At 44.8% G+C, this 11,880-nt stretch overlaps 1 pseudogene across 1 annotated transcript in view; it reads left to right on the top strand.

The window, feature by feature from the left end:
- The first annotated feature begins 371 nt into the window (after positions 1–371).
- LOC102456402 (guanine nucleotide-binding protein G(z) subunit alpha pseudogene) overlaps positions 372–11,880 on the top strand; it is a 56,242-nt pseudogene continuing 44,733 nt past the window's right edge. Inside the window, exon 1 of the transcript XR_016348231.1 lies at positions 372–614. The product of XR_016348231.1 is annotated as a guanine nucleotide-binding protein G(z) subunit alpha pseudogene (transcript). The remainder of the gene's footprint in view (positions 615–11,880) is intronic.

Raw genomic sequence — 11,880 nt, 5'->3', positions numbered from 1 at the left:
TCTAGCGGCCAGGGAAAGAAACAGAGAATGGAGAAAAAGCGAAGCACTGCAGTGAGCATGGTTCCAGCACTGCCTTTCCCCTCCCTAAGCAGCAGCACATTCCCTGCTGTTGTTACATTGGAGAACAGGTGTGACAATCCAGGCTCTGCCTTCCAAAATGGCCAATCCTGAAGTACAGTGCCTCTTGCAAGTTAGCAAGCACCTCAGCCTCAGACAGCTGTGCTCTATAGTGTGGTCCTCCTTTCAGTGTACAGATAGCTGTACCCCCACCTTCTGTTGACTTGGAAACAAGCTCTGTGCCTCTGACTCCTCCCACTACAGCCAACCAAAAACTCCCCCTGCATTGCCTTCTCTGTGTGATCACTAAACACCACCCTGTCTCACACCAGGGGACCACAGGACACAGACAAGTGCTTCTGTTTTATTTTTTAAAGGAAGAAAATAGGTAAAAATGGTCTAATGTCTCAGCAACTGCTGTCCAGCTTCTCCCTGTGAATCCTAGAGAGTGATGTGAAAAAGGGCCACAGGAAAGACGAGGAAGCTCTAGTGGATGTAAACATTTGTACTGGTGAATTGAAGAGGTGGAGGCTGCCTGCTTGCCTGGAAGCAAGGAGGTAAGTGAAATGCTCCACATTTCTCTCTGGCTCTCGTAAATCAGATTAAGGATTAGCATAATTCCTCCATTTTCTCAACAGGAAGAAATTTGAAAAAGGGAGGAGGGAGAGCTGTGATTTTGAAACAATAGAGGAAGGTTTTGCTGGCTGAAGGCACAGCTGAATGTCACTGTGAGCTAGAAATGTTTTACTGTGCAGAGAAAAAATTAGCAAGAGGAGAAAGGCTGTTGATAGTGAAAATGACCTTCCCAAAGGATACTGGCCTTGTGTCAGCTCCTGCTTCAGCCTGCTCTCTTTTGCAAAGAATAAAGTAATCTCCCTTACTATCCTGGATTATAATCCATTAATATCCAATACCTGAGCCATACTAAGGTGCATTGTGGTTAGCTAATATTTCAGAAAGGTATTAGCCAGATTGTCCTTGTTGGCAGCCATCCTTCCTCCCTCCATCGACTCACATTCCCCTGCATAAGACTACTTCATCCTGGGGCGGGGGGATGCAGATAGCATAACATTAATTAGAAAAGGCACCTAGTTGTTGGATTCTTATGATAGCTTCTCCCTATAAATGATACATCTTGCTAAATCCTAAGCATGCCTGGCTCTGAAAAGCAGCTCTGTGGTGCTGGCGTGCATTATCTCATTGTGTGCTCATGCCATGAGTTATTGGATACGTGTGTATCTACATTTTAATAAGTTATTCAAACATGGAAAGATACCCCAGGAAACTACAGCCCTGCATACCTGCAGGGAAATACATGATAGTTTTGTTTCTGGTGATAGAATCCTTCTGTCTGTGGCCTTTGCTTTATACAAACTTTTTGTTTGATATGTGCTTTCACTGTATTTTTCTAGGGGTTACTGACCTATTATGATTACATTTTGCCTCTGCAAGATCTGTGAAAAATTCAGTGCTTTTCACTCAGCATTCATTGATATGCTGTTACTGACACTCCTGTCCCCACAATCTGTTCTTAATATTGACTCCACAATTTGCGCCATTGTGGGTCACACCCTTAGGGCAACAGACAAAAATTAATTAAACTGTAAAGTATATAACAGTGGGTCAGTTAGAAAACCTTGCCATTGTGAATACTCATATGTGTTAACAAGCAAAAACTATTGTTTAAGGAAGATTTTTTTAGCCTTATGAATTTAGGTATATTATATCCAAGTGAGAGCTAAAATCATCTGTTTTGTGCAGGTGTACTGATTTTTCTTTAGTAGTGCATATATCTGGTAATGGAAAGTGTACTTTCAGCTTTGTGCAGGAGACAATGCTTCATGCCATTAACATGGCTCATTACTAACTGATTTGGTTGGGAAAATGTTACCCAAAAGGGACTGATCTCTGCTCTTGGGTTGAGGACACTATCTCAGGATGGGCTCACATACAAGGAAGGATGCTTTCTACAAGAGAGCAGCTGATGTGTACAATCAAGTAGAGGAGCTCTTGGGTATGCAGCATATTTAAAACTACAGCCTTCAAAATCCACCAGTACCAATACATTGGATGTTATTTTTGCAGAAGAGTCCCTATTCTGTGGGTATGCGCATGTATAAAGTGTAGCAAGTCTGGGCTACGCCCCTGTACTTCCTGGCGTGGTCTTTTGTGTGCCTCAGAGGCTTGCAGTATCCCTACCAATACCGAGGAGGCAAGGGTACCCCGCTATCCAAGCCCTTTTCATCATCGGCCAGTCTGGGTTTTGGAGGTCAGTCCCTCCAATAGTCCAAGGGTCCTTCTTTCCTTGCTGGCAGCCCACCAGCCAGGAAGAGGGCTAGGGGGAACCCAGCCCCACCCATTTGCTCTGGGGTCCGGCCCAGGGCCCTATGTGGTAGCCCCAAGTGGGGCTGCGATACCTGGCCCATGCCCCACTGAATAGTGGCCACTTCCCCAACCACTCCCTGGGTACTTCGTCCCTGGTGCCTTTTGCCCCCACTACTTCCCTTGGAAGGCCGTTCCAGAACCTCACTCCTCTAATGGCTAGAAACCTTCGTCTAATCTCAAGTCTAAACTTCCTACTAGCCACCTTCTATCCATTTGTTCTTGTGTCCACATTGGTATTAAGCTTAAATAATTCCTCTCCCTCCCTGGTATTTATCCCTCTAACATATTTAAAGAGAGCAATCATGTCCCCCCTCAGCCTTCTTTTGGTTAAGGTAAACAAGCCAAGCTCCTTGAGTCTCCTTTCATAAGACAGGTCTTCCATTCCTCGGATCATCCTAGTGGCCCTTCTTTGTACCTGTTCCAGTTTGAATTCATCCTTCTTAAACATGGGAGACCAGAACTGCACACAGTATTCCAAATGGGGTCTCACCAATGCCTTGTATAATGGCACTAACACCTCCTTATCCCTACTGGAAATACCTCGCCTAATACATCCCAAGACCATATTAGCCTTTTTCACGGCCATGTCACAATGGCGGCTCATAGTCATCCATAATCAACCAGGACTCCGAGGTCCTTCTCCTCCTCCGTTACTTCCAACTGATGTGTCCCCAGCTTATAACTAAAATTCTTGTTGTTAATCCCTAAATGCATAACCTTACACTTCTCACTATTAAATTTCATCCTATTGCTATCACTCCAATTTACAAGATCATCCAGATCTTCCTGTATGATATCCCGATACTTTACTGAATTGGCAATAGCTCCCAACTTTGTGTCATCCGCAAATTTTATAAGGACACTTCCACTTTTGGTGCCAAGATCAGCAATAAAAAGATTAAATAAAATTGGCCCCAAAACTGATCCCTGAGGAACTCCGTTAGTAACCTTCCTCCAACCTGACAGTTCACCTTTCAATATGACCCGCTGTAGTCTCCCCTTTAACCAGTTGCTTATCCACCTCTCAACTTTCATATTAATCCCTATCTTTTCCAATGTAACCAATAATTCCCCATGTGGTACTGTATCAAATGCCTTACTAAATTCGAGGTAGATTATATCCACTGCATTTCCTTTATCTAAAAAATCTGTTACTTTTTCAAAAAAGGAGATCAGGTTGGTTTGGCACTATCTACCTTTTGTAAAACCATGTTGTAATTTGTCCCAATTGCCATTAGCCTCAATGTCTCTAACTACTTTCTCCTTCAAAATTTTTTCCAAGATCTTACATACTACAGATGTCAAACTAACAGGCCTATAGTTACCCGGGTCGCTTTTTTTCCCTTTCTTAAAAATCGGAACTATATTAGCAATTCTCCAGTCAAATGGTACAACCCCTGAGTTTAGAGATTTATTAAAAATTTTTGCTAATGGACTTGCAAGTTCATGTGCCAGTTCCTTTAATATTCTTGGATGAAGATTATCTGGGCCCCCCGATTTACTCCCATTAAGCTGTTCAAGTTTGGCTTTTACCTCGGATATGGTAATATCTATCTCCATAGCCTTAGTCCCATTTGTTATGTTACCATTATCCCTAAGCTCTTCATTAGCCTCATTAAAGACTGAAGCAAAGTATTTGTTTAGATATTGGGCCATTCCTAGATTATCCTTAACCTCCACTCCATCCTTAGTAATTAGCGGTCCTACTTCTTCTTTTTTTGTTTTTTTCCTATTTATATGGCCATAAAACCTTTTACTATTGGTTTTAATTCCCTTTGCAAGGTCCAACTCTACCTGACTTTTAGCCTTTCTCACTTTGTCCCTACATGCTCTAACCTCAATAAGGTAGCTTTCTTTACTGATCCCTGCCATTTTCCACTCCTTATATGCTTTCTGCTTTTTCTTAATCACCTCTCTGAGATGCTTGCTCATCCAGCTTGGTCTAACACACCTGCCTATAAATTTTTTCCCTTTTCTAGGGATACAGGCTTCTGACAGCTTCTGCAACTTTAACTTAAAATAATTCCAGGCCTCCTCCACTTTAAGGTCCATAATTTCTTTAGTCCAATCCACTTCCCTAACTAATTTCCTTAATTTACTAAAGTTAGCCCTTTTGAAATCAAAAACCCTAGTCTCAGATTTATTTTTGTTTATCCTTCCATTTAATTTGAACTGAATTAGCTCATGATCACTCGAGCCAAGGTTGTCCCCTACAACCATTTCATCTGTGAGGTCCTTGCTACTCACCAAAACCAAATCTAAAATAGCATCCCCCCTTGTTGGTTCAGCAACTACTTGATGAAGGAATTCATCAGCTATCACATCTAGGAAAATCTGAGCCCTATTATTATTACTAGCACTTGTTCTCCAGTCTATATCTGGAAAGTTGAAATCTCCCATGATTACACAGTTTCCATGAGTATTTACTTCATTAAAAACATTAAAGAGGTCTCTATCCATATCCAAATTAGATCCTGGTGGCAGGGGCAGATATAGGGCAGGGCGAACGGGGCGACTGCCCCGGGCCCCGCGCTTCAAAAAGCCCCGCGCATGCGCCATGGCAAAGGGGGGGCCCCGCGGAATTACGCTGCCCGGGGCCCCGCAAAACTGTCATCTGCCCCTGCCTGGTGGTCTATAACACACCGCAAGCACTATCCCAGGGGAGGATCTGATAGTTTTCTTTCCCAATGTGATTTTTGCCCAAACAGACTCTGTCTTCTCCATTCCATCACTTTTTATTTCTTTACAATCTACCTCATCTTTGATATACAATGCGACTCCACCACCTTTATCTTTATTTCTGTCTTTTCTAAACAGCACATACCCATCAATACCTGTACTCCAGTCATGCCTAGTTGTGACGGACCAGGCCGTGTCTGGGCACAGCTAAGGGCGTCCGCTCAGGGCGAATTGCTCAAATCCGGGGCTCCTTACAGTCCCCCTGACTGGCGACCTCTCCAAACAGGCCGCAAACCAGTCTCACAGAGCGCTTCAGCTGCCTACCTGAAGCCTCCCGAGCAAAACCCCTCCGACACCCCAGCAATATCCGTGCCCCCGATGGCCCCGGGCCTCATACACAGGTGGGGGGTCCTAGCACCCAATCCCACCTACCCCGAACAAGTTCTGTCCGGTTCCAAGAAACCAGCCACAGATCCCTGGTCAATTTACCCTCTGGACCTTACCCACAAATCACGCTGGGCCAATCCCTTAGAATCTATATCTAAAGGTTTATTATTACAGGAAAGAAAAGCATGAGAGTAAGGTTATTAAAGTACAGTACGTTACATGCACCGAATCTCCCAGTTCTCGATGCAGGCTCTAGCAGAGGTGTTGCAGCTGCTGGTTTAAAAGTTCTTATTGCACATCCTGAGATCAGGATGGGTTCACAGGTCTTCCGGGCTCTTCAATCCCTGCAGTGCTGCCTCTGGGATGAAGTGCTGAGCTGAGAACAAAATGGCATCGACCTCATGGCCTCTTTATACCTCCTTCCTGGCCTCTTCTTGTATGCAGCAAGTCACCTGGTCAGAGGCCAATCTCTATGTTTCCTGCTGGCTGCCCTCAGGTGACAAATCCCATTCTTTGGGTGTGTCCATAGCCTATTGAGAGTCATTGTTCCACAGGGCTTTGCTACTCAGCCTGTCCATAGCAATGCTTAACCACATTCACAGAAATATTCAGCTTCCACACAGATTACAGATTCCTACCTACACACATAGACATTATATACTCACATAAATAGCGTACATAAGATTAACAAACAATAAGCTCCCATTCAATACCCCACATGGCTCCCCCCATACCAATTTCTGGGGCCAACACCCCCACCTAGGGGTGCAGCAGCGATCTGGCTGCTTCCCTCCAATTCAGCAACGTGACACTAGTATTCCACCATGTTTCTGTTATTCCTATAATATCTGGTTTCACTTCCTGGACCAATAGCTCTAGTTCCTCCATTTTGTTACCTAGGCTCCTCGCATTGGTGTACAAACATCTTAATTTTTGCTGTTTGGCCTCATTCACATTCTTTACCCAATTTGGCACGGACGTTATACCTCCAATATGACCTATTAGACTAGTATCCACCCCACCCTTCCTCATGTTCATTCTCCTACCCCCAGCTATATCCTTTCTTACTTCGTTTTCCTCCCTCTCAGTGTTAAAATCTGGAATTCAAATTCTAGCATCAAAAAGAAATGTGAATCTCTGTGTCATTGTAATTGCAAATTAGAGTCCTCCATTGCCCAAAGAGGACTGGTACCATGCTGCAACCCTGAATAGTCTAATGTGATAGCAACCTAACTTAGAACATTCGTATTGATAAAGCAACAGTTGCTAGTAACTTCTTTGCACATTTTGTTCTTCTGGTAACTTGGCAACTGCCTGATCCCGAAAGATACTCAAGAACCTGAACACTAATTCATTACATTGAGGGAGCTCAGCATTTCATAGAAGGTGGTCAGTACTATGCAAACATCATGTTCCAAATGACTAGCATATTCATTATCCCCAAATACAATTAGGGTTTTCAGGTGTCCGGTTTTCTACCGGACAGTCCGGTATTTGCACCGTCTGTCCGGTATAAAAACTCAGAAAATACCGGACATGTGCAATGTCTGGCATTTTCTGAATTCCCAGCTGGGCACCGGATGGAAGCCTGGTGGGGCGGGGGAGCGACTGGGAGGCAGGGCTACGATTGGTGCTAGGAGCCTCTGGTAGCGTGCAAAAGCTGGGGGGGGGGGCGGCGGGGGCTGGGACTCCCAGCCACTCCCCCCGCCCGGCTTCTGCACACAACCACAGGCTCCGAGCACCAATCACGGCCCCGCCTCTCAGCTGGGAGCATCTGGTTGCGTGCAAAAGCCGGGTGGGGGGAGTGTCTCCAAGCCCCTCCCCCCGCCCCCGCCCAGCTTCTATGAGCAACTCGAAGGTTTAACCCCTTGGGGTATGTCTACGCTACCACCCTAGTTCGAACTAGGGTGGTAATGTAGGCAACCGGAGTTGCAAATGAAGCCCGGGATTTGAATTTCCCGGGCTTCATTTGCATGTTGCCAGGCACCGCCATTTTTAAATTTCCGCTAGTTCGAACTCCATGCCCGCAGCTACACGCGGCACGGACTAGGTAGTTCGGATTAGGCTTCCTATTCCGAACTACCGTTACTCCTCGTGGAACGAGGTGTACTGGTAGTTCGGAATAGGAAGCCTAATCCGAACTACAGTAAAACTCCAATAGTCCGGCATCCAATAGTCCGGCACTCCTGATAGTCCGGCATCAAAATGGCAAGAGCCTAGTGAGTGAGCTTCAGCAAAAAATGAGTCACAAGGTAACAGCAGCAGCAGCTGAACTGAGCAAAAAGGGTAAAAAAGGCTTAAAAAAACTAAAACATTACAGTATACTGTATACAGTATGTACAATAAAAAGGGTTAAGAACACTTTATATACAGTATATAATATATACAGTATATATATAACCATCTTATAGTACCTCCTGATAGTCTGGCATATCTGATAATCCGGCACTACCTAGGTCCCATAGGTTCCGGATTACTGGACGTCTACTGTACCTAGTTCGTGCCACGTGTAGCCGCGGGCACGGAGTCCGCACTAGCGGACATTTAAAAATGGCGGCGCCCAGCAACATGCAAATGAAGCCCAGGAAATTCAAATCCCGGGCTTCATTTGCAATTCCGTTTGCCTACATTAACCACCCTAGTTCGAACTTGGGTGGTAGTGTAGACATACCCTTGAACTCTGGCTGCAGCCAGTGGCTGCACCGCCCCCCCCCCAACTCCACTTCCCTCCCCCCTTCCTCCGGGTCCCCCCTCCTCCCGTCCAGCCCCGCGGCACCGCCCAGCTCTGGTTCCCATCCCCCCCCTTCCTCCTGGCTTGCCCCGCGGCCCCCGGACCCCCCCCCCCCGCCAGCTCTGCTTCCCGCTCCTCCCCCCTCCTGGCCAGCCCCACCCCCGTCCTGGACGGTCCCCCCCCCCCATGATCAAGTGTGTCCGGTTCTTTGGCGGGGTCTACCTGGTAACCCTAAATACAATGGATCTAATTTGTGGTTCTGCTACAGTCCCACTGCATCTCTCTGCCAATGCAAAAAGGCATAAAGCAATCTTAACTGGCTAATTGAGAATTCCCTTGGTATATGGCGGCAACCCTAGCTGTTGTAGAGCTGGCCTAGAAACTCTGGACCTTCTCCCACTTTTGCAGCTGGAGAAACTAGGGAAGGCCAGAGTTACCAAAATAGTCTCTTGCGTCCATAGACTGACATGGTGAAACTGTCAGTGAAACTGGGGCCAAACCAATCCTCAGATGGCTCCAGAATTCAAGATCCACAAAGTGATGTAAAGCCACCATTGACCCTCCCCCCCCTTTGCTCTTGCACTTGAGCACAGTTTAACTAGTCACAAGAATCGAGTCCCACATGTATTTTTTACTTTTTCACTTGCCCTAGGCACATGCATTGAAATTGTTTTAAAAATGCACATTTAGCCAACCAATGCTAAGCAGGGACACCTTAAAACCAATCTATATAAATAACTTGCTCCATCATCTGTATTCTCAGGCAGAGCGCTGAGTAAAGAGTAGATTTTTCATGGTTATCTGAAGTTCAACAGACTTGAGCTTTGCCATATCATGAGAGTAAAGTGAATTCCAAAGGCAAAGGTCTTCCACTGAAAATAAACTGCCTCCAGTTACCAGACTTTCAAATGTAGCCACAGTTACTAACAGCTCATCCGTTCAGCTGTGCATAGGAAGCACAGGGGAAAAACAGCTTTGTTTCAAGCTTTTAGGAATCAAACCATGTAGGACTTTACAGATCTATGCCGAATGTTAAAATAGGCAGATAATGCAATCTTAGCTCATTGAGCTAACATTATGAAGAAAACAAGCAGCCACATCCTCCACAAGTTGTACTTTCTGAGGACTGTTCAAAGTTACCAAAGGCCCATGTACAATGCATTACAGCAATCTTTCTGGGAGAACACAAAAGGACAGGATAATTTTACAAGAATCATATCAGCGAGAAAAAAATATCTGTTGCAATAAAAACACATTTTTAAAAAGCAAGTTGGCCACCAGAGTCAGCTGGAATTACAGTCTCTTGCATTTGTGTACATTCCTCAGTGGCAAAGGGTGAGAGAACCTTCAGCCATTGGGTAATCATGGTCTTCTCTGACAAATTCCATAGAATCATAGAATCATAGAATAATAGGACTGGAAGGGACCTCGAGAGGTCATCGAGTCCAGCCCCCCGCCCTCAAGGCAGGACCAAGCTCCGTCTACACCATCCCTGACAGATGTCTATCTAACCTGTTCTTAAATATCTCCAGAGAGGGAGATTCCACCACCTCCCTTGGCAATTTATTCCAATATTTGACCACCCTGACAGTTAGGAATTTTTTCCTAATGTCCAATCTAAACCTCCCCTGCTGCACTTTAAGCCCATTACACCTTGTCCTGTCCTCAGAAACCAAGAGGAACAAATTTTCTCCTTCCTCCTTGTGACACCCTTTTAGATATTTGAAAACCACTATCATGTCCCCCCTTAATCTTCTTTTTTCCAAACTAAACAAGCCCAGTTCGTGAAGCCTGGCTTCATAGGTCATGTTCTCTAAACCTTTAATCATTCTTGTCGCTCTTCTCTGTACCCTTTCCAATTTCTCCACATCTTTCTTGAAATGTGGCGCCCAGAACTGGACACAGTACTCCAGCTGAGGCCTAACTAGTGCAGAGTAGAGCGGCAGAATGACTTCACGAGTTTTGCTTACAACACACCTGTTGATACAGCCTAGAATCATATTTGCTTTTTTTGCAACAGCATCAAACTGTTGACTCGTATTCAACTTGTGGTCCACTATGACCCCTAGATCCCTTTCCGCCATGATCCTTCCTAGACAGTCGCTTCCCATCTTCTATGTATGGAACTGATTGTTCCTTCCTAAGTGGAGCACTTTGCATTTCTCTTTATTAAACCTCATCCTGTTTACCTCTGACCATTTCTCTAACTTGCTAAGGTCATTTTGAATTATGTCCCTATCCTCCAAAGAAGTTGCAACCCCACCCAGTTTGGTATCATCTGCAAACTTAATAAGCGTACTCTCTATCCCAATATCTACGTCATTGATGAAGATATTGAACAGTACGGGTCCCAAAACAGACCCTTGAGGAACTCCACTTGTTATCCCTTTCCAGCAGGATTTAGAACCGTTAACAACAACTCTCTGACTACGGTTATCCAGCCAATTATGCACCCACCTTATCGTGGCCCTATCTAAGTTATATTTGCCTAGTTTATCAATAAGAATATCATGCGAGACCGTATCAAATGCCTTACTAAAGTCTAGGTATATGACATCCACCGCTTCTCCCTTATCCACAAGGCTCGTTATCTTATCAAAGAAAGCTATCAAATTAGTTTGGCATGACTTGTTCTTCACAAACCCATGCTGGCTATTCCCTATCACTTTATTACCTTCCAAGTGTTTGCATATGATTTCCTTAATTACCTGCTCCATTATCTTCCCTGGGACAGACGTTAAACTGACCGGTCTGTAGTTTCCTGGGTTGTTCTTATTCCCCTTTTTATAGATGGGCACAATATTTGCCCTTTTCCAGTCTTCTGGAATCTCCCCTGTCTGCCATGATTTTTCAAAGATCATAGCTAAAGGCTCAGATACCTCCTCTATCAGCTCCTTGAGTATCCTGGGATGCATTTCATCAGGACCTGGTGACTTGCTGACATCTAACTTTCCTAAGTGATTTTTAACTTGTTCTTTGTGTATCCTATCTTCTAAACTTACCCTCTCTCTGCTTGTATTCACTACGTTAGGCATACCTCCAGACTTCTCGGTGAAGACCGAAACAAAGAAGTCATTGAGCATCTCCGCCATTTCCAAGTTCCCTGTTACTGCTTCTCCCTCCTCACTAAGCAGTGGGCCTACCCTGTCCTTGGTCTTCCTCTTGCTTTTAATGTATTTATAAAAAGTCTTCTTGTTTCCCTTTATGCCTGTAGCTAGTTTGATCTCATTTTGTGCCTTTGCCTTTCTAATCTTGCCCCTGCATTCCCGTGTTGCTTGCCTATATTCATCCTTTGTTAGTTGTCCTAGTTTCCATTTTTTATATGACTCCTTTTTTATTTTGAGATCATGCAAGATCTCCCTGTTAAGCCAAGCTGGTCTTTTGCCATATTTTCTATCTTTCCTACACAGCAGAATTGTTTGCTTTTGGGCCCTTAACAACGTCCCTTTGAAATACTTCCAACTCTCCTCAGTTGTTTTTCCCTTCAGTCTTGCTTCCCATGGGACCTTACCTACAAGTTCCCTGAGCTTATCAAAATCTGCCTTCCTGAAATCCATTACCTCAATTGTGCTGGTCTCCCTTCTACCTTTCCTTAAGATCATGAACTCTATTATTTCGTGATCACTGTCCCCTATACTGTC

Source organism: Pelodiscus sinensis, chromosome W (assembly GCF_052426305.1).
Source record: "Pelodiscus sinensis isolate ZL-2025 chromosome W, ASM5242630v1, whole genome shotgun sequence".
In the NCBI taxonomy this organism is placed as follows: domain Eukaryota; kingdom Metazoa; phylum Chordata; order Testudines; family Trionychidae; genus Pelodiscus; species Pelodiscus sinensis.
Note: the sequence above shows the minus strand (reverse complement) of the source record. Positions and strands in the feature narration are given on the sequence as shown.